Below are 23509 nucleotides of genomic sequence, written 5' to 3'. Positions count from 1 at the left end.
CTTCATTTTTTTTAACAATACCAAATGCCTCTCTCACTTTGAATTTCACTTGTTCAAACTGCCCACCAGCATTTGTTGAAAGCACACTCTGTGCCAGACACCTTGCTGTGTGCTAGAAATACAAAGATGAATAACACATCTCTGTCCTCAACTTTCTCAGATCAAATGAAGGTAGGTGTCACACATTGAGATCACTGGAAGCTGATTTTGAGGTGAAGAACAACATGCAGAAAATTGATGAGGGAGTTCTTGGAATCAGCACCCATGGAAAGGCAGAAAGGAAACAGATTAGGAACAAGAAGTTGAGCTGTGATGCAGTATCAATGGAAGCCACAGCTGACCCTGCAGAGATTTCTGAAGTTCTCGTGAGCTTCAGACTTGAACCTCCCTAGGTGTAAGGGCCGAGCCTTTAACCTCCATGTTGGTTAGTCATTGGATGCTAAGCACCCCAGAAAAGGGACCTAACTTGGCTTAGATGGCTCTTTTCAACAAAGGCAATCCCCACAGGAAGCTGACATTTGAGGACTGTCTCCACTGGCATTTCCAGCATCTGAGAGAATATGTTCTTCATTCCAGAGAGGGATCAGTACCTCTCATGCTAGGGAAAGGAGAAGAGACAAATAACTATACAAAAATGTCATTAGGTCAGCCATAGAGATATGCACAGAGTATTATGGAAGCCCCAAAAAGGAACTTAATCCAGTCTTGTGAGTCTTGAAGAAACTTCTTGAACAAGATGATTCTTAACTTGAATCCTAAAGGCTAAAGAAGAAATTAGCCAGATAAAGGAGATGCAGCATGCAAGGGCAGAGCCTGAATGTGGCATGGCACATATAGAAGAAGGGTTGTCAGTTCATAAAGTTTGAGACTAGAAAGGCAAGAAATTAAGCTGGGAAAGTAAGCAAGACCGTATTAGAAAGATTTTGAAGGCTGTGTCAAGGGACTGGGGCTTTAGACTAGAGACCAAGGGGAAATCACTGTGGAGGGAGAGAAAACCCTCCTCACCCCCAGAACTTTTCCTTCTTTCAGAGGTTTACAGTGGCCAAGAAGGCCCTGGTTAAGGTGGGTTTCAAATTCTCGTCAGCCTGGTCCATGTTTATGCTATGTTCACATGCAACCCTTCCCCTCCTTCTTCTCTACCATGAAGGATGTCCTCATTGAGAAGGTATCTGCTCAACAGGGGGCTGTTCACTAAATATCCCATCGCCAGAAGCAGATCTAATTTCAACCCTAGGGAGTGGATTCAGGATAAGGCACAAATACAGGCTAGTGGAAGCTCAGAAGAATTGATTGATCTAAAGAAACCACTATTCCATTCTGTTCAGTGTCAGGGTTGTAAATCAGTCCCACCTAAGATGCCCAGAAGGAAAGGATTCCTGATTCTCATGCTTTTGCTCTTCCACCACACTAGCCACGCCCAACAAATTATACTCTTCTCTCTATGACGCAAAACTGGGGAAAGATAATTTAACCTTTCTCTGAAGAAGCAGGATGTTAGGCTCCTAGAGTAGCAACTGTCAAACACAAAAAGATCTCTGGGTAAACCAGGTATGCAAGCACAGTCCTGCGTTATGACAAATTCAATCACAGCAATGAAGGAGACAGCTGAACATGTTCATGCCTGACATGAATTTCATTCCTTGATCAACGTTCCTGTCATGTCAGGTTGGCCTGTGGAAGAACATTACTCTGGACAACCATGTCATCTCATGAGTCTATTTAGACAACAGTTTAGAAATACTAAGGACAGTTGCCAGTTTGATTCTGGCTAACAGGCTTGATTTCAGTTGAACTGTATGGAATTTGTCAAAACATGATTTTTCTTTTTATAAGAGACTTTTTTTTTTTTTAAGATTTTATTTATTTATTTGACAGACAGTGAAAGAGGGAACACAAGCAGGGGGAGTGGGAGAGAGAGAAGCAGGCTTCCTGCTGAGCAGGGAGCCCGATGCTGCGCTTGATCCCAGGATCCTGGGATCATGACCTGAGCCAAAGGCAGACGCTTAACAACTGAGCCACCCAGGCGCCCCTTAAAACATGATTTTTTTCCCAAGTTAGAAAAAGGCTCCAAATTCAGTGTGTTCAATTTAGACTATTAAAGTGTTAAATATATCACGCTGTAAAGAGGAGACCGCACACCTGGGTCCTTCCATTTTCCTGAGACATGCCCTTGGGCTCTCCTCACTGGCCAGAGAAATTTAAAGACAAAATTCCATGCAGAACATTTTGCTCTCTTCTAAGAAGTAAATTGAGAACACCAGGGGGAAAGGAAAGCAGCTTTCATCAGGGAGGAACCCTGTGAGGGTCAGAGTTGAGAACAACCTCAATTTGTCTGAGCTGTTACTATAGATTTAAAATATATAGCCATGCAGTGTTTTTGGCTGATTTCCCAGAGGCATATATGCTCCAAATTCCTAGCTCATCTATCAAGAGCTGTTAAGTGTTTAATGTTGCTTAAGACACTGTGGGTGTTGCCAATACAGTCTTCCCTTCACGGAGCATGTTTTCCCTTGATAGTTTTCATCTTGGCTTGTTTGAGGCAAAGGCCTTAAAAACGCATCAAGTGTTTTGCTCTGGGTATTACCACACCCTGACTGCTCCTACCTATTCTATACCTCATAGCATATAGAAATGAGTCTTTTCATTCATTCTTTAATTCGTTAAGCCTTTAAGCATTGTATTTGTTCCAGATACTCAGCTTGGAAGACTTAGGCAAGTGGGAGAGATCAAGAAGTCAACACAAAACCATAATCCAAGGTGATTATTGCTAAGAGATTTAGAACAAAGTGCTTTGGGAATATTTTTCAACAGTCTTGTCCTCAACTAAATTATGGGCTCATCTCAGTGATTTTGCCTTCTTAGACTCTTCACTATGCCCCAAATATAAATATCTCTCATTTAACTTGGTTTTTTCTGGAAGAGCCTTATTCTCTGTTTTTTCTAATAGATGGGCTTAGAAAGTCTAAGTGTGCTTTACACAAAGCCATTAATTCTTTATTCTGTTATAGCTCTAGTATAGTCCCTAAAACATAAAGGTCACTGGGAGATTTTTGACCCTCTTCTCCAAGGTACCATGCCATTCCAAATAATAGCTAAGAAGCATATGGGCTTTTGTGCCATGAAATTCATTCAAGAGAAAGAGAGGCCTTCTTTTTGAAGGATTTTATGCAAAATATTGAAGATATGAGTTCAGTCACTGGCCTCCCAAGCAGAGGGTTCTTTCAAAACAGGAAGGAGCAGCAGCTAAATGTTCTTTCAGTTAAATCGTCTGAAAGCATAAACACAGGAATTCCACTTCCTTATCAATTTATCTCCAATGCCTCTGATGGATAAAAGAGGTGATCTCACATTGTTGATTTGGATGGGTAACTATTTTACTTGAGCTCTCCTGCAACAAGGCATTATTTGGAATACGTTAGAGGAAAGAAAAAGTAATGCCAGTTCTTTAGAACAATTATGGAGAAACTGCCAATGGAGCTGGCATTTCTTTATAAACAGTTGGCTTCAAATGGTCCAGAGATTAATGGACTGGAAGCAGGAATGACCTCATCAGCTTTCACCTTGACGTCACAAAACTACTATTGCTTGCTCTTCCCTCCTTCAAACAAAGGTACTCAAAGCTTTTGGTGAGTCCATATCCCTATTCCCATCACCAAAAGCCGTCATGCATTTAAATGTCAATGCCTCTCTAAAGGGACCTCAGCCCTGCTGAACCAGGAAAAGGGAGAGCAAACAGATTCTTATCTGCAGGACCAGAGGAACAAACTGCTCCCTGGTCTGAACCTGAGTCTGCAGTTGAGCCAGGCACTGGGAGGATACTGTCTGGCAGGAGGCCATGGCACGGCCCTCTGTGGACGCCCAGCGCCCTGAAAGAGTTCATTCACTCCACATGGGTGAGCAATTTCCTCCCAAGTGGCTACTCACCAATGGCAGACCCAATTACAGACAAGATTGATGAGTCTGCCTGGAATGCTGAATCTACCTTAGTTCTTTTTTCTTACTTTGAAAAAATAATCTTCACACACAAGAACTAAAGCTCTGGGACAAATCTCATCTCAAATAATGGGATGATTTCTTTAAATGGAGGGTAAAAGGAAACAAAAGGAAAGTCACAAGAAATATTACAGAAAGTAACCCAGGAAGCACTGCCTTCCACACCTCCCTCCTACACACACACACACACACACACACACACACACACACACACACACATAGCCCAGAAAGGCAATAATTCTCAGGGCCAAGAGTTGAAGACGCTTTCTTACTAGTGTGGGAAAAGCCGTAAGCTCTGCCCACGGGAATGACAGGGGCTGTCTGCATTCTCTCCCCTCCTGGCTTCATTCCTGCAGCCTGGGTCTGAGGCTAAGGGGAAGAGTTTGCCTTTGTCCCATTTTATCCAGAATAACTCTTGCTAGGGCTATACTTCAACCCCAAGCCCTCTAAAATTTCACCTACTAGCATTTTTCTCCCAGAGCCAGCCACATAACTTATGCGGCGCTGTGCAAAATGCAAATGTAAGATCTTTGTCCACAAAAGCAAGAAAAAAAGTTTTTCCTTTCTTTTGTGGTCTTTCTTTCAGCCGGTCAAGGTAAGGGTTTTTTTTATTTGCTATTTAGTGTTGCACTCCCTTGAGTGCAACAGGAAACTTCCAGGTGAACTCACAGGTGTCTGGGTCCTTGCCCCACAGTTTAGGGTGCATATGCTTGACCCCAACCCTCTTTCCACCCACGCCCATGCCCCCACCAGGGGTAGAAGACAGCAGCAATAACTGAGCACTTTTAGGGAGTGGGAGGCAGAGAACCCATCCAACAGAGGTAGAGGGGGAGAGGAGCACAGGTAAATCAAGGCCCCAAAGCCCCTGTGCCTGCTTCATTGTCCCTTCAGAGTTCACTTACAAAAACACAATTTAAAGATAAAATTATCTAGAATTTCAAAATGACAACCACAGAACGCTAAACCCCAAGCATGAAATGCTTTCTGAGCTATGGGACCCTATGCAACCGTACTGCTTGCCCACTTGGGAAGCCAGCCCTGTTTTCTCCTAATACAGGAAATACGGATATGAAGGTAAAAATTGTAAGAGTTTCCTCAAACATACAGATTTAGATAAACAGAGGATACATACACACACACATGCATTTACATGTGTGTCACTAGCTTTTCCCTGCACCGTTTTCTTAAGCTAGTTGCTCAGATGCAGGATTACTGAGACAAAAGTGTAGACATTGTTGTGGCTCTGGATGGACATTGACAGATTACTTTGCTGAGGGTGTGTTAACTTCCAGTGCCACCAGCAAACCCCAGCAGAACAAGGTGAATATATCCGTTTAGGCACCGGGGGGTACAGTGTGTTGGTAAACAGTTTTGTTCATTTAATATAAAAAAGTTAGCCTAATCTTATTTTCATTTACATTGAAATATTATTTTATGTACCTTATGTCTGAAATATCTTGAAATTTTTGAAAACCATCAACATTTTTCAAAATTAAACCATGCTATTTAGGGATCTCATACAACAGGCAGTATTGTTAAATGTCACCTTTCATGTTGATCTTAATGGGCAAGTTTGTGTCCAGCAGAAAAAGAGAGGAGAAGAGAAAAAGAAAAGGAACGGGAAAATCAAACCTCAGTGGGAAAATGTCTTATGTTAAAGTCATGTCAAATGTGGCAGTTGGATCTATCCCTTGTCCATTGCAATAGGTCCCATAGAAGACATTATCAGTATTCATAAGTCCTTTATCACTTGCTGCTTTTACTGTGGTTACTTTTACCTATGTTTTATTCCCCATTCTTCTATCCTCAAGCAAATCATAAGCCCCTCAGGTTTTTTTTTTTTTTTAAAGATTTTATTTATTTGAGAGAGAGAAAGAGCATGAGAGGGGGGAGGGTCAGAGGGAGAAGCAGACTCCCTGCCGAGCAGGGAGCCCGATGCTGGACTCGATCCCGGGACTCCAGGATCATGACCTGAGCCGAAGGCAGTCGCTTAACCAACTGAGCCACCCAGGCACCCAGCCCCTCAGGTTTGATGCAGCTTTGCATGATCCCACAATGCTTAGCACACTGATAAGTACATAGTCCTCACAAGACTTTCTAAAAGCATCAGGAAAATACACTCAGCTTATGCATGTTGAGGTCCCTCATCCCTCATGTGTAGCTATTACTAGATTTATGAGTTTTAGGTAGAATCATATGGTAACCATGAATTAAAAGATAAAGAGTCAAATCTAAAGACAATTATCATATATATATAGATATATACATGCATATATGTAAAGTATAGGTATGCAGACACATGCATATAAGACTATGACATTTGGTAAAGCTGTAATACCTGCCCTCTTCAGAACATACAGTGTTGCATTTTTCCCTAAATTGTTTCCTAATTAATATCCAAATTCAGGATATTTAGGATAGAAATATAATAGAAAAATATTTAGGATGTAATAGAAATGTAATAGAAAAATATTTAGGATGTAATAGAAAAATAGAAAACTGACAATAAAACTATATATATATAAATTTTATAATACATTATACATTAAAAGTTTATAAGTACTATAATGAAGCTAACAAAAAAATAAGGTTAAACATATCTGCAAATATTTTTAAACTAAATATTAACCTTTTTCTTAAACCAGAGTTGAAACCAATAATAATAAATATAGACAACTTAATACAAAACACACTACAAATGGAAACAAATATTTTTAAAGGAGATCCACCAGACAATGCAGTTACTAAATATAAGCATCCTGGCCAGTAGGAAACTTTACATATAGATATAGATGTAGATATAGACACAGACAGACAGACAGATATATATATATATATATATATATATATATAATGGATAATTCAAAGTATTATCATCACTGTGTTCTCAGGGAAAAGGAGACACTATATAGAATACTAACATAAAAACAAAGTTTATTGAGCATTTATCATGTGAAAGGTATTCTGGGTTATTTCATTTAATTCTCACAAAAACCCTAAGGAAATAGAGACTATTGTTTACCTGCCGTTTTGCAGAGGAGGGAATCGAGACACAGGAAGGTGAAATAAGCTAGTAAGCTGTGGAATCAGAATATGAACTCAAGCAATGAACAATCCATCTTTAGCTTCTACGTTTGTCTGCCTCTTGTGATGTTTTAGTAGATTCACTGCCCTTAAAGTTTGGACCAGGCCATCAACTGCTCCTTGCCAAGGAAGCCAATTTGTAGAGTTGCCAGATTTAGCAAATTAAAAATATAGGATGCCCAGTTAAAATTGAACTTTAGATAAATATTACATTTTTTAGTATAAGTATGTCCCAGTATTGCATGGGATACACTTATATTTAAAAATGTTTCATTATGGTGCATCTGGGTCACTCAGTCAGTTAAGCATCTGCCTTCGGGTCAGGTCATGATGCCGGAATCCTGGGATGGAGTCCCACACATTGGGCTCCCTGTTCATCATGTCAAATAAATAAATAAAATCTTTTTAAAAATTAAAAATGTTTCATTGTTTATCTGTAATTCAAATTTAACTAAATGTCCTATATTTTATCTTGCAACCCTACTGGCTTGCCATCTCCCAGTACCTCTGAGTGACCATCACAGTTTCTTAAATGACAGCAATGTGGCTTTTTGAAAAAGATAGAATAATTCTAGGTTGAAGTTGGCATTGGAGACAAGGGCAAACCCTGTTTCCATAGATAAGATCTCCACTTTATAGCAACCAAAATGAAAATCCCTCTTAAGCTTGCAGATTGGGCCAAATAGCCCTATAGAACCCCTCCTCTTGTAGGCCGTGTAAACCTTAATCAATATTTACAGAATAAGGGCCCTCTGACCTTTATGCTTCTCACCTTGTAAATAATGATAACATTTCACTGGGTTGTTTTGAAGGTCAAATGAGGTTATATATGTAAACATTTACTGTAAATGCTGCTTGGGGACTTGTGTTTTTGGACATATAAAATTAAGAAGTTATGTCATTTTTTTCCAAGAACCAAGAATAAATGTTGTTAATCCAAGCCACTTTCAGTGCACATATAAACCAGGGAGCCTAATATTTAAACAGATTAAGATAAAAACTAACATACTTGAAAGTGTATTTTTTTAAAAAAAGATTTAAATTTTGAAATCAGCTGTAAAAATCAGTGTCTGCTCAAGCAGCCATATACAAGTAAAACTAATCTTTTTCATTACTTATTTCCATTATTATCCAGTGTCAACTATTTTTTTATTATGTTCAGTTAGCCAACATTCAGTAGTATATCATTAGTTTTTGATGCAGTGTTCAATGATTCATTAGTTGCGTATAACACCTAGTGCTCATCACAAGACATGCCCTCCTTAATACCCATCACCAAGCTACCCCTCCCCCACCCCCTCCTCTGAAACCCTCAATTTGTTTCCTGGAGTCCAGAGTTTCTCATGGTTTGTCTCCCTCTCTGATTTCTTCCCTTTCAGTTTTCCCTCCCTTCCCCTGTGGTCAGTGTCAACTATTTTTAAATGATATGATATCAAAAGCAAGTAATAACATTAAAGATTATCCTTTTTTCTCTTTTTAGCTGAAAAGTTACCAAGACACAGTTACATAAAACAAAGATTTAATAAAAAAAAAAAACTGCTAGTAGCCAAAAGTAATATGGAAAGAAGAAAAATAAATGTTATACACATACAGGATGATAATGAAACAATGATTTTTTAGTGAAGTTTTAATTTACCAACATTTTTCAGATATCTGCTCAAGTACTTGTTTTTTTAGAAAAGCCTTGGTTTTCTTTTAAAAATCTCCCCAAATGGGAATTTCAACTCTTTTTCTTTAAAAATAGAAAACACCTCTGAAGAAAAATTAATTGAATAGAAGTCTCAAATATTCAAGTTGGATTGATTAACTGAAGCAATTTATTCCCCAAAATTCTTTGTGAACTGGCAAGCGTCAGTCTGACCAGCGTCAGAATACTTGAAATGTAACTCTATTCCCAGAAACTCCTGATAGAGTTTGAAGAAACTTTAGGGAGTTTGAGGAGAAATGATGGAGATACAGAGCAGAGAACAAGAGTTGAAGCTGATGAAACTGAGTGTAAACTTGTGGCTTCAGACAGCAGGCAGCTGAGGAGATGGGGTTGTAATGAAAAGAATATAGAGCTTGCAAGGTAGGAAGATCTGAATTCTTGTCCTGTGTCCACTACTAACTTGCTGTGACACTGGGCAAATCACTCAATCCCTCTGAGCTTCCATTTTCCCATTTTCAAAACGGAGATGGTAATATATCACAGGGATATTGTGAGGAGAAAATGAGGTAATGTCACCCCAAAATGTACTTTTTTAAAGTTAATAAGTGGTTGTTATAAATAATATTCTTGCAGTATTTGTAAGGGAATAGAACCTAAAGGCTAGATGCTCAGGAAAGAGGGGATTCAATGAAGGGAGAATTCATAGGCAGAATTTAAGGACTTTATACAGTGGAGTTCATTTGGGTACAGGAAGAAGAAACTGGGGTTGGAAAGGTAGATACGGAATCCAGAAAATGAATTATAGTTCCAGAAAATTCTGATGTTAAGTGGTACATAGACCTGGAAATTATTGTAAAAACTTCTATTGTCTGTACACTCATAACTAAAGTCATTATACATGTAAGTGGTCCTACAAAATCTCTTCACATAATAACAATCTCATTTGTTCTGTGCCTGAGTCTACTGAGTGGAGACAACCCGGGATAGGAGCAGTGACTCAGGAGAGTGTGAAAGAAAGATTGCGGCTTTGGAGGAGAAATCTGTGATTGGATGTGATAGAGGAAAGTTTCTCAAGTGTCAACCAAACCAGATAGCTGCATTCTACTTGGATGATTTCATGTTTTGCAATGATTCCAAATTAGAAACAGTTGGCAGGCAGTCAAATCAAATCACATTATGAGTTCAGTCTCATCTCTTCCCTCTGCTGCCCTACAAGTGGGAATGAGGGATGAATGAGCTACCAGGTACCATATCCCGTAAATTCCAGGGTTACATAAAAGCTCTTCTGAGTGATTTTCTTGAAGTCTCTTCCCCCATTTGACTTACAGTGAAAGGGAAGTATTCTCTGACCCCACCTCAGGATGGGGGCTATACCCACCATGCCAAAAATGTTCTCCAGAAATGTGCTCCTATTGGCCTTATCAATCTCTTCATTAATTCATAGCCTTCTCAAAAATATAGCTTCTTATATAAACTAATAATGGCAGACCTGAATCAGTCACTTTGCAAATCCTACATAAATAGTCTGATAACCTCACTCTAGAATGTAGGTGTTGACACTTATTGTTTTATCCTCAATTTTATGGGCCTCTAGCAAAATAGACACTAAGAAAATTCTCAATTACATCCCATTTCATTAGTATATTGATAGAAATATCTAAAGGAATATGCACAAAACTACATACAGTGATTTTCAAAGTGGAAATGATCACAAGGGACTTTAACTTTCTACATGACACAGTTCTACTAAGATTAAATTTTTTTGTGATAAGGAAAAAAAATCATTAATATGAATGTCCACAAGATCCTAAGCTAAGGTATTCACAAGGAATGTTGAATTGATTATGAATCTCTCCTTGGGAAGAAAGCAGATTCCAGTTTTAAGGCATGAAGTTTCAAAAGATGACATCAGCTCTTTGCCCTCTCTTCATACAAAACTTGGCTTTGTCTTCCTCTGAGTTGGCTTCATTCCCAGGCAGACTATCTCCATGTGGAAGCAAATGTGCCTTCCAAAAGCTCCAAGTTCACCTGGTTTCTTTGTCCTCACAAAGTCAGAAATAGGGAGTCTCTCCTTCATAGAATTTATAGTGATCTCTCCTATTCCAGAGATTCTCAGTGGCCCTGCTAGGACTGTTGGACCAATCACTGTGTCTGGGGTGGAGCTCTTTGATTGGTGAGCCTGGGTTAAGTGGCTTGGCCACTTAGTGGCTCACCAAGTGGCAGGTGAGATAAGATCCACTTGCTTGTAGGCCCCATCTAAAATATATATAAAAGAGAAGAGAATGTTTCCTAAAGTGATATAGAGCCAGACCAAAAAAGAAAAAGAAAAAAAGAAGAAGGAAAGAAGGCAGGGAGGAAGGGAGGGAAGGATGGAGGAAGAGAGGGAAGGAGTGAGGAAGGGAGGAGAATAAAAAATGACTTACTACCTCAGAGATGCTGCATCTATAGAGAACATTTATTGACTGCCATCTGCATGCATGATAGATCCTTAGAAATCTAGGATTTAACATTGAAAGTTTTAGCTATAAGGGATTTCAAAGATCCAAGATAAGATGGCATATAATAAATTCTATGGTGATAATGTTTCCTACATTGGTGGAACCCAGAATTTACTGTGCATCAGAAGCACTTAGAAGACTTAACTAAAACACTGATTGCTGCCCCAGTAAGTCTGGAGGGGGCCCAAGAATGTATATTTTTAGGAAGTTCCCAAGTGATGCTGATGTTGTGAGGCTTGTACTTTGAGAACCAATGCCCTACATCAAAGGATTTCATGAAGACAAAGTAGATAATATAAGGTGGCTTCTGCTAATTTGAATCTCTGGTTCAGCAAGAGTACTAACCTTATTTGATGAACAAGTCAATTCAACTTCTGTACCCAATTAGTGGCATCCTTGAGTTTAAGAAAACCATAAAATCAATGTGTGCTTCAGAATTATCAAAATTTGGTGTTCAAAGTTTAACCAAGGGTCCACCCTAGAGAACAATAAAATTCAATGTCAGATGCTAATTCTCTAACTGAAGCTAAAGCCTGAAGGAAATATCCCATCATTACCTTTCCCTACTGTTGCCTTATCCTATGAAAAATAATGCAAGGCATGGTCAAGTCAAGGACACCATCAGAAAGAAGCCAGCAAAACAGGCAGAAAAGACACCAAGAGCTTTAAACTCAAGATACTTTCAACTCCAAAACAGCGTGTTCTTTCTCTTTGGTTCATCCAGTGTTTCTGGCGGAAGTGAAATTCTTCTCTGGCATCCAAGAAAGATTTATGACCGAAAAAGAACAGATTTTACCTGGCAGCTGGTGCGTGCAAGCTTTGTTCTCTTTCATAGCAGGCCCAATTCCTCTTTATTTTACAGATGCTAATATTAGACTCAGTTAATCACTGCACATTCCTTTTATTAGGTGAGGAGCTACATTCTTGAAATCACTCTCAAGAAAGCAATCCTTCACTTCCAGACCACCCTGAGTTGTAGACTTGGGATTTCGGCGGTGGTAGCATTGCTGGGTCACGTGGCAGATGTCTGGGCAGCCCAGAGACATCTGTTCTTCAGCCTCAACCCTTTGCAAGTGGTTCAGGAACTTCCTCTTTTCTTGCTCGCTTGGCCCAATGCTGTTCCTTCTACAAACATCCAGAAGGTGTTAGTGCCACCAGAGTATCAGACTTTTATTGCCGCTTTCCCGATGGGAAAATTGGCCTGTAATGAAGGCAAGCCTGCTGGAATAGGATGTATTCAATCTACTTTATTTGAAGCCCTAATTCAGACAAGTTAGATCCATCTGCGTTTTGTACAAAATCTGAAATAGTTAGACCATATTAGCTCTGTTAGTTCTCAGCGAATATGTCTTGTTCTAATAGTCATTTCTAAGTTGATAATTGGCAAATTCGTAGCCAATTTGCCATAGAACCATTGTGGTTAGATTCTGAGCCAATCCCCAGATGCTTCCTTAACTCATTTTTCCCCTGAAGTATAGTACTACACTAATAGTAGCATGAGATCTCATCACCACTTTCAACTATCTACTTCTGAAATTAAAACATCCCAAGTTCCAGCTGAGGACTTTAGGGAGTGATGCTGGGACTCTCCTTCATTCCCTTCTGTTCCACCCACAGTAACCTGCAGAACTCCCAACAGTGAGATGCGGGTCCTAGAAAGCAGAAAGGGGATCCTGGGGGAGACTTGAAGTGATGGCAGCAGCAGAAGTCTAGGCCTTCGGTGAACATCAGCAAGCAGTAGCAGATATCCACAGTTTACATGGCTGTCCCAGTCTTTGCCGAGTGACAGTGATGGTAGAAATGGGGAGTAGGGAAACAAGAGGAGGAAAAGGTGGCCCCTCACAGAAGCAGTGATGCCTGCAGGGAGATAAGCTTCTGGCTTGGCCTCCAGTTCACAAGAAGAAAATACTTCAGAGTCTTGAATTAAGAAGTAGTCCATTTGAGGGTGCCTGGGTGGCTCAGTCGTTGAGCGTCTGTCTGCCTTCGGCTCAGGTCATGATCCCGGAGTCCTGGGATCAAGCCCCGCATCGGGGTCCCTGCTCAGCGGGGAGCCTGCTTCTCCCTCTCCCACACCCCCTGCTTGTGTTCCCTCTCTCACTGTGTCTCTGTCAAATAAATAAATAAAATCTTTAATTAAAAAAAAAAAAGAAGTGGTCCATTTGATGACCACAGTGGAACACACACACACACACAACACACGTAGCCACAAAATCCTTTGGGGAATTGCTTCACCAAGGAAAATAAAATGATGTATAATTGGCACATCAATTTGAAACATAAATCCTTCCAATATGCTTGAAAATCATTTATTCCTTTAAATCTTTTAGCACCTACTTCTCTGCCCACCCCCAGATTCCATTATCAGACCTCACCCGTCAACTATTTGTTGAGTACCTACTCTGTGCCAAGACCAACCTCACGTATCTACTGTTAGTTTGCACAACCTACAAGCATTTGCTGTGTATCAGAAATACTCACTTGCCCAGTTCCTTCCCACGTACTGCCTCTGGGCCCCCTCTTTCTCTTCTTCTTTGCTCCTTCTCTTCTCTAAAATTCACTCAACCTGACTGGCCCTCCTAGAAGGCCTTGTGGGTGCTGCTTATTCTAGAATCCCACTCCCGGTCATATCCCAAGCCCAGATAGATGAGATTCCCCCCTTCTCCCGGGATAAGGAAACAGACACCGGTCCTGGCTGCCGCGAGACTGTGAAACAGGATAAATGAAGACTGCCTCTATTTCTGCCTACATTCTATTTTCTAGGCTCTAAGAGGACTTGCTTCTTTTTCCTTCTTTCTTTCTTTTCCCTCATTCCATTTTTCCTTTTATATCCCTTTGTTTTTCTTCTCTTTCATCCTTCTTTTCAACCTTTATCTGTGAAACTCCTGCATTCTGCTAAGTGGTATGGAGAATCAGGGGAGATATCAAGTATACACATGCCCAGCTCACACAGAGGAGAAATGCATATATTAGGCTGCAAATGATGAAAACAAGGAATCGAGAAGTTCATCCCAAAGAACTCTTCTTGGGAAAAACTCCTTACAGGTATTCATAGAAGGCTTAAGCCTATTAGACTTCATTTACATTTCATAGCTTTTACTGAATTTTCTTCAACTGTCTCTCCAAACATACTTCTCTGGTCCATAAACCATTTCCAGGGAAATTTAGATCATATTAGGTATAATTCCTGTAACTTTGCAAGAATATGAGACGGACCATTCATTTCTAAGCAAAGCTCTGTATTTAAAAGATCATGTTTAGTAAAAGGCGAATCCTCAGTCAGCATTGCCCATAACACCATCCTCCCACATTCTGATAATCATGGTGGTCTGTATCTCCTTAAAATACTGCTTACTGGGACCTGCATGCCACTTTTAATTTCATTGCTTCTTTATAAACATTTATTTATTAAACTATGAACAAGTCTATTCAAATTGCATGGGGCTAAATGTGAGAGAAATACTAGTAACATTGGATATGCCCAGGCTTCCCCAACCTATAATTGCTTTTAAGTAAAAAATATTTCATGCTAAAATTAGATAACAAATAAGGCTTGGAGGTGACTTCTTTCAGCATATTGTATTTTCCTTAGGGATAATGTAATATGGAATTCCAGGGAGGCAGCATCCAGGCTATTTTGTGAAGCTTGTGAAATATTATAGCATTAAGGTAACCACTTACTCCTGTGTGTCTGGGGGCTCCGAGAAGTCAGAGGAATTGCTCACTGGCCCACTGCTTCCTGGAGTTTCACTTTTAAAATGACCACGATGTAATTAGGAGGCAGCCTGATCCATAAAGACCACCTAAGGCAAGGAAACTTACCTGTAGGAGAGGCATTAGCTCTGCCTTCCCTTTTCCTGGAACATGATGAACACACAAAGGCAAGCTCCTCTTTAAGCCACCTGGAAGAAACAGAATCTCTCTCCTGGGAGTCTAGCCAAGGAAAAGAACTTTTGTTAATCACTACTCATTATCAATTTGGCCAAAGGATTGGAGGTTTATTTTTTTGCATCTGGGTGGCACAGACTCTGGGCAAACTTTATCACATAAACAAGTAGTTTACAACTCTGGGTGGTTTCCCTGGGGCAGAAACTCTCACACTTGTCCTTCTGAATGTCTACTAGGATCTATTTCACCTTAAAAGACTTGGCATTTTCAGTCATCCTCTTGACTTGATAAGACGGAATCCTCCATGCATCTCTTCAGAGCTCAGGAGGCTTTTCTGGAGGAAAAAATAATTGTACAGACTATCATTTTCATGTACAGTTATCTTAAAATGGAATAATCAGTAAAAACACTTCTGTGCCTTCTTCTGCCCCATCATCTGGTGCTGTAGACTCAAGGATACAGCTGGTCTTTGGGAACAGGGGAATGCTTTTCAATACTAGTAATGGATCTAGCTTTTCTTCCTCGGGATTAGTTCTTCAAACAGTGACCTTATTTGATTTAAACAAGCCATGTTGGTTCTTCTGCCTTCAACAAATAGAAAAGTCCAATAGGAAATCCACATTAACTCTTATGAATACCAGATATGCATTATTAATTACTCTAATTCTGAAAGGCACTTAGAAACACTTAGTTTTCATCTCTTATAATGCTCCCTGGGGATATCTCAGGCAAAAAAATCATTTGCTTAGGTAGGCAGGAGATTGTGAGGTCTTTCATTTTGTTTCTTTTCCTGAGAGGACTTGGAAAAACTGAGAGACTTCCATTCCTCTGATATAAGACATAAAAAAGTAAATTATTCTGTTTAGAACCCACCACCAAGCAAGATGGACTAGCCAAGATTGTTCCTAGTCTAAGAAAAAGCCAACTCATTTAGGCAAAATCAAATTGTACTTTTCTAGAGAGTAAATTTGAGACAGCATTTTTCAAACATTTGTCTTTACTATACCTCACAGCAAAAAATGTAATTTACATCATTTACACACACATATATATATTTACCTGAAATAACATTTTGGGATTTTTGGGGGGTTTTTTAATAACATTTTGTGAAACATCACTTATTCATACCACATGCTATGAACTCTGATATTTTCATCTCTTCTATTTCATCCTATTCAATTCTATTTCATTCTTTTTAAAATACTAGCTGCGACTCACAAAATTGGCTTCCCAATCTATGACCCACAGTGTGAAAAAAAACTCTTGGGGGTAGGAGAGAAAGAAAATAATTTTATCATAAATCCTCTAAATCCTCCCACTTCTATTGAAGATGCTTAAATTTCCCATTGAAGATGGCATTGCTTTAGCTAAAAATGTTCTCTATTATTAAAATGTAAATGAACCCTGAATGGGTATGAGATTAAACTTGGTCTATCATTTACATCTTTATGAGACTGAAAATATTACATGACGTCACAACACATCACACCACAACAGAAAAGAGGTCAGCTTGAATAAGGGAGGAGATGAGAGTGACAATAAGAATGCTCTGAGGAAGGACTGGGTGAAGGGCTTCTAAGGAGATTAGGGCACCTTGGTGATCCTAGACCTTTGCCCTCTCCCCATGTGAAGGTAGAGAGAATGTAGGGGGGTTTTTTTAATAACTTTTTTTTAACATTTATTGGTGTCACTTATGGTAGAAAAAAGTATCTAGAGATGTGCATGACCCAGTTGTTAAATAGAACATTTCCAAGGTGAACACATGCCCTAGCTTTTTTACCCACTCTCTAAGATAGCCAATTCCTCCTTTCTCCCCACCCCAAGGCCTCCTCAGCACACCTTGAGTTCCCTGACGGCCCCCCTCCAGTCCAGCACATATCATAGGGCAAGAATGGGAAATGCAGTGCAGAAATGGAAGGAACATAACCCAGCACCATAGGGCCTGCAGTGAGGCTTCCATTAAGCAAGGGAACAACCCAGGAGCAGGAGGCCCCACCTAGCCCCACCTCTTCCCCTTCTCTACACTCTTTCTCCCTCTGGGAATGTCCTTCCCATTTTTCTCCACCTTGCTCACCTTTTCCAATAAGAAGTTTCCAACTCTGCCAGCCTTGGTCTGAACCCCAGGAGCACTTTCTACTAATACCACTCCTCTGTCCTTTCAAAGCAATTTGTGCATACGTCCATCAGAGCACTGCATGCAGAGCATCATCACTGTTTGATTGGCTGCCTCAGTTATTAGACTGTCAGTTCCTTGAGGGACCTAGTCATCTCTAGTACCCAGGACAGTGACCATGCCCCTTACTCATTCATACCTTTCATTCATTTAACAAATACTAATATAGTGCCAGGACACTGGGCCAGGTGTAAGTAGTGCGGTGATGAGCTGCTGTTATAGAATGTTTGTCTATTTGTCAGTGTTGTCTGTTTGTCAATTAATAAATATTTGCTGAATGAATGAAGGGACAGAGGAGTGAATAAATGAACCCCATACTGCCATATACTGTTACCACACCACTTCATCATATACACCTATCCATTCCAGGACAGCTTTGATTGTGAGGATGCCCTTATACTGAATCAGTCTTTTGCCCTGAAGCTTCTATGTATTAGTCCGTAAAGAATTAGGAGCAGCTGACAACAGCTGCTATGTCTCTGGGCTTTCTCCTCTCCAACCTAAACATCCTCGGTGCTTTCAGGGGTCCCCAGGATAGCTGCATCAGCAATAACATGGAACAGTTTGAGTTGCCTCACCCATCTACTTGCTCTCCTAGAAACATCTTCCATGTGGTCTGTAATCTCCTGTAAGCATGACGCCATGACAAAACCCCAGCCTCCAGGAGTGCTAACTGCTGCATCTGAAACTCCACATCTACATACCCAACCTCTTGCTATATCAGCTTCTCTGAAAAACACATTCTCTCACTGACTTACTATTAGTGTTGGCCACACACTTATACTTGAACTATATAGGGTTGTTTATCCAGAAACTCCCTTTACTTCTTGAAATTTTGGAATGGCCCTCCTCTTTCCCCCTGCCCATAGCACATTTAAATGACCATTTTGAAAGCTTCCCTTTTTTACATGATTGTGTTTCCCTGGCTACAGGAGAGCCCTTACCAAATGTCCTATCAGAATTCTTTCACAGAATTTTCTGGGTCTCTTTCAAGTCTAGTAGCAAAAGTCAGAAGAGGTAAGACTCACAAGCATTTAAAGGTCATAATGCTGCCTAGCGTGAAAAAATGGTCTGTAGTGAGAGAAGAAAACCCAAAGGAGAGAATGCCACCCAAAGAGAAGCCAAGACTAGAATGGAGGACCCCAGGGCTTTTGTGTCCCTTGCCCAATTTATCCCTGAAGCCCAGCAGCAATATTCCTTCCCTCAGTCTGGTTGTTCTTGGATTCTGAGAGCCAATAAATTCCCTTTTTGCCCTTTTGCCTAATTCCAGTTGGGTTTCTGTAAGTTGCAACCAAAAAAATTCCTGACTAATACAACCCCTAATTTTTTCTTCCTGAGTGTTGCCATGCTGTTCCTAAACCAAATAATCTCATCCTGTACTTACATGTTTTTCAACTCAAAGGTAGGATCTTACATTTACTGCTGTGGAACATCATCTTGTTTTATTTGATTCATAATTCTAGTGTAGCTGTTCACAAATTTGTACACACTACTGTCAGTTGTCCTAAGAAAAAGTGGCTTTTGTAAACTTTTGGTAGCAGAGCTAGTCACCCTCATAAGACCCTGCCGCGTGGCAAGAAAAAAATAAATTTTCCGGTAACAGTGTCTCAAAAAAGTCTTTTAAGCTGAAAGAAACTGACTTGATTCTTTTGAGTAAATTTTTAATCCTTTAGAACACTCCAGCCCCTCTTCTCCAAGATGTTGACTGGCTAAAGGAAGGAATCATGAGATTTCATGAAGATGGAAATGGGGCCCCAAATCCAGGTGACTTCCTCTGGTCCTCCCTGGTCTGTACAGTGGAACAATTTGTCTGGTCTCATCCCAGAGGTGTTGATGACTTCACCTAAGCATTGGGTCATCATACTGGCATCCACAGCTGGATCAGTGGCCCTGACCACGTCGACTCTGGTTACAAACTTACTTTATGCTGTTATCAAATAAAAACAAATCCAGACTTACCAAGGAAAGACTTTATTCAAAAGGATTGTTCCAAAAGAGGGAAGAGAAGTAGGAGTAGGGACTATTGTTATAGGGAGGACGTCTCGAGCATAAGGTCTGCAAGCATCTCAAGAGTTCAGCAAAAATAGTTTTTCTTTTTTACAGAGGAGTTAACAAGACTAAAAAGAATTGGATGTGGGGAAATGGGATGAAAGGGTGGTATGATGGAATAGTAGACCAGAGAATATTTTACCCTGAGGCCAGCCTATTCGTAGAGGACTTGTATGCTGGTTCAGGCTGAGGGTGGGCCAAAGTTCAGAGACCTGGGGTAAGGAGAGAGTCCTAACTAACTAAAGTTCAATTAGAGGGCACCTGGGTAGCTCAGTAGGTCCAGCATCTGACTCTTGATCTCAGCTCAGGTCTTGATCTCAGGGTCATGAGTTCAAGGCTCTGCAATGGGCATGGAGCCTACTTAAAAAAAAAAAACTTAAAAAAATAAAGTTCAATTAAAAAGTATTTTTTTCTGTTTAGTCAATAGACACAAGCAGTTCATCTAATCATTTATGAGGCAAAATGGGAATTTGGAGGATGTGTGTATGGCCTTGTTGTAGATAAGGCAGGCAGCATGGGGAGAATCTTATCTAGGTCATATGGCGGAGGGTGGTTCTTTGCAGTGAACCCTCTCCTGGAACACAAAAGGATGGGGGATTTCTAACCCCTCTCTTATTTTCCAGGATCACAGAGCTCAGGTAAGGTCCAACATTGTCACTGTGAACATTGGTTTTCAGTCCAAGCCCTCTTAGGATCTCCATATGCCCTCTCCAGGGCACGTGAGAATTTCTGGGCTCCGAGAATGACACAGATGGATCACAGGAAGCTGGAAGTGGTGCCTTGGATCCATCTATCAAGCCACCTCTCTGTCAGTGATACACCATCCTGGAAGCTATTGATGCCCATGCCATTGTGAGACTAATTCTAGAAGTTTGCAGGTTACCACAGACTCTGCCTACAGAAATTGACCAATCATCCCAATATGACTGGATTCCCCTTCCATAAACCTATCTGGATACTTCTGCACCCTTGAATTTTGGGGCCCTTGAATAAAGTCCCCAAGGGCCCTACCATCAGACCTTCATACCCTACTCAGTCTCCTTTCTCCTTCCCACAGCCCTCTGAGATTACAAAGGGTGAGTTTTCCTTCCTTCCTTAATGGCTTCTGTGACATGATACCTAAGTCCCTTTGCCCTCAATGATCAAAACCATTAGGAGGAACTAAAGTTTAGAAAATCTATTCTCCCCCACCAAAGCTTGTCTTCCAAAATATAATCAGTCTGTGAACTCAAAACTTCCATTTTGGAATTTAAAGTTCAGCATTGTCTTTGTTCTTGCATTCCTGCTGCAAAAATTCTAATTTTCTGCAAGGCAAATGGGTGCCTCTGGCTGTCTAGAAGGTCACATATAAGGAAATTCAAATATGAAGATCATTTTACATAAATCAAAAATATTATCCCCATTACATTAGCATGGAAATAAAAATGGAACTTATTTGTGTCATCCAAATTATTTAACACTGATCTCATTCACCCATAAATTTGAAAAACTCATCTTCATTGGTAAAAATAATAAAATTATTGAACAAGGTAGAGGATCTTGGAGACGCACCTCTAAAAATATGTTTGCAAATTGACTGTGATCCACAGAGAAAATACTGCTTGCCTCAAATTTATTCTGATGTTAGCCCAAGTAAATCATTTTTGGGGGGCTGTAGTCTACAGACCCTAAAGTGACCCTCAAAGATCATCATCTTCTGGTATTCATGCCTTTCTGTAATCTCATTGCCTTGAGTCTGGGCGTTACTCGTGAGTTGCTTCTAACCAATAGAATATGGCAATGGTGATAAAATGTCTCTCCTTGATTATATTAAGTTGTATAAGACACAATTTTGTTAGAGGCTTTCTCCCTTGCTGGCTTTGAAGAAATAAATGGACATGTTAGAAGGCCCACATGTCAAGAGGGTGAGGGTGGCCTCTAGGAGCTGGTGTAATAGATAGTAGATATATATTGTTTTAAGACACTGTGTTTGTGGCAATTTGTTACATAGCATAGAAAACTAATACAGAATCATATAGTGAGGGAACAAACTGTTCAGATATGTGCCTTGGTTCTGATCCCTGCTTCAGATTATATTGCCTTTTTAGGCAGGTGGCTGAATCAGTACTCAGAAGAGCTAGGATCCAAGACAAATCCCATTAAATGGTGACAAACAATTCCCTTCCCTTCTCTGTGCCTCACTTTTCTCATCTGTAAAATAAGGACATCATAATGGGTGAACTCTAAGGGACCTTTCAACTCAAAAGTTTAATGTCCTATCATCCAAAAAGAGGAAGATACCCTTGAAAGGCATTTGAAGTGAGGTGAAACAAAAAGGAATGAAATTTGGAAATAATGGAACAGAAATGAGCAAGTATTGAAAACTGAAAGGAAATTCAGCCCTAAATAAAAAGTTGTAAAAATCCCATATACTGATAGCCCCATAGAAGTCAATGAAATGAAACAACCCAGACCAGTCACAAATGTGATGCTGGCACGTCTAACAAGTGGGCAATGGGGCTGTTAGTACTTCTCAGATTAGTTTTATGGACTTCATTCTGGAGACATATATTGTTAAAAAAAGAAAAGAAAAGAAAAATTCTAGTTCAAATCTTTTCCAGTGAAAGAAAAAAGAACTTACCTTCAGCCCAACTCTGAGAAACTTAATATGGAAATCCTCTTCGTGTTCTCTACCCCTAATAACAGACATTGCTCAGTTATTAGACCACTGTCATGACTTCTGGTTAGTTGGAAGAGCAGAGCCAATGTTCTTAGAAGTAAATCAGAGCAACAAACTCATGTGAAATAGTTTTGTGGGTCTCCATTTTTTAATGCTACATAAAGAAAGGCTTTGAATAGTGCTGGATTCTGGGAAGAACCACGGTGAGTATTTTCTAAGATTTCAAAGTCAATGGGGGATATAACTGAAAACATAAATTCTAAAACCATCATAAGCCGAATGTTGGAAAAAGAGAAGCAAGTGTTCTTTTCAGTGTGAAGAAAAAAAAAAAAACCTGCTCATTAGAGCCTTAGAATGAATCTACTCTTATAAGTCTAATCCATGAATAAACTAAGAAATAGAACTTTGCTGAAAAATTCCTCATGGATTTACAAGTTGCTATAAGTCCCCAGGGAGTGGGGTTTGAGCTATAAAGTTGCCTAAGGTACACAGCTCTGTACAGTGTAGTGAGAATTTGGAAACTGACATCTCTCCACAACAAAGACACTACTGATACCAAAAACCAGACCTATCTGGCTTTCTGTCCCCTGTGTTAAATAGTACTTAGTGTGGGTTTAAGAGTAACTTAATGGTTGCTGGCTTTAAAAAGAGGGAATTTTTGAGGGACTATTGGATATGGGAAAGCAGAAGTGCCTATCTAGATTTCTTTAAAACCTGGGACATGGAAGTCATTTAATTAATTTTTATCTTAAATTGATAATTATGAATGGTGTAATAATACTCAAAATTCTTAATTACTTAAGAACATATAAATAAGACCTGAAAACAAATGTACGTATACTTTTATTTTTCTTGTCAAATGAAATCACAATGTTAAAGAGCCCAGCAAATAGAAGGTATCAATAAATTTAGGTTTCATTTAATCTTCCATTCTGTGTTTTATCCAATTTCCCTATAATAATGGACCGATTTTTTGCCAACTCTTAGATTTTGTAATGAACTCAGCTGAATGTTAAGTGTGTTGTTTTGGGTGGACACCAGGTATAAACAGTCATAAAACTATACTATAGTAAGACTAAGCTGATGATATTGACTGTCTTGCAGCTTATACCAAGCTCTGGTAATGGATTACTCAATCCATTTTTGAAGTCTGCTTTGACCAAATGTAACATTTCTTTCTTCCTCAAATGAGGAAGGATCCAATTTGATAGTACTGCAGAAAATAGGAAAATGATCAATTTGGGGGGCATAAGAGTGCTGGTCAGAGTAAGGATTATTTTATCTTCTGTATGTTTTGATCATTAGATTGAATCAGAAAACTGGAAGTCAGTGATTCATAATGATCTTACCACCTTAAACAGACAGCTGGTTGCTCACTAGGTAAGGGGTTCAGATAAATGTTCCATGACCCTTAGATCTCTCCAGGATGAGATTTTTATTTACCTTTATGTTCAGTCAGACTTTCTAGTTCACATTCAAGAATTCAATTTAAAAAATTAGCAATTTCACTCAGTATTTTT

General features: G+C 39.7%; 2 long non-coding RNA genes across 2 annotated transcripts in view; one reads left to right on the top strand and one right to left on the bottom strand.

Moving 5' to 3' along the window:
• The window catches only part of LOC145722542 (uncharacterized), a 226482-nt gene extending 203303 nt beyond the window's left edge, over positions 1–23179 (top strand). The window contains exon 6 of the long non-coding RNA XR_014146872.1: positions 20045–23179. This is a non-coding gene — a long non-coding RNA (uncharacterized LOC145722542). The remainder of the gene's footprint in view (positions 1–20044) is intronic.
• On the bottom strand, positions 8203–15805 carry LOC145722540 (uncharacterized). Its single transcript, XR_014146870.1, has 4 exons — positions 15043–15805; positions 11569–11701; positions 11152–11221; positions 8203–10981 (listed from the first exon to the last, which is right to left on the bottom strand). It is a non-coding gene; the product is annotated as an uncharacterized LOC145722540 (long non-coding RNA).
• Positions 23180–23509: the final 330 nt, after the last annotated feature.

Source organism: Leptonychotes weddellii, chromosome 7 (genome assembly GCF_054177405.1).
Source record: "Leptonychotes weddellii isolate Sample4059 chromosome 7, ASM5417740v2, whole genome shotgun sequence".
Taxonomy (NCBI): Eukaryota; Metazoa; Chordata; class Mammalia; order Carnivora; family Phocidae; genus Leptonychotes; species Leptonychotes weddellii.
The sequence above is the reverse complement of the archived record's forward strand: the minus strand, read 5'-3'. Positions and strand labels throughout refer to the sequence as shown.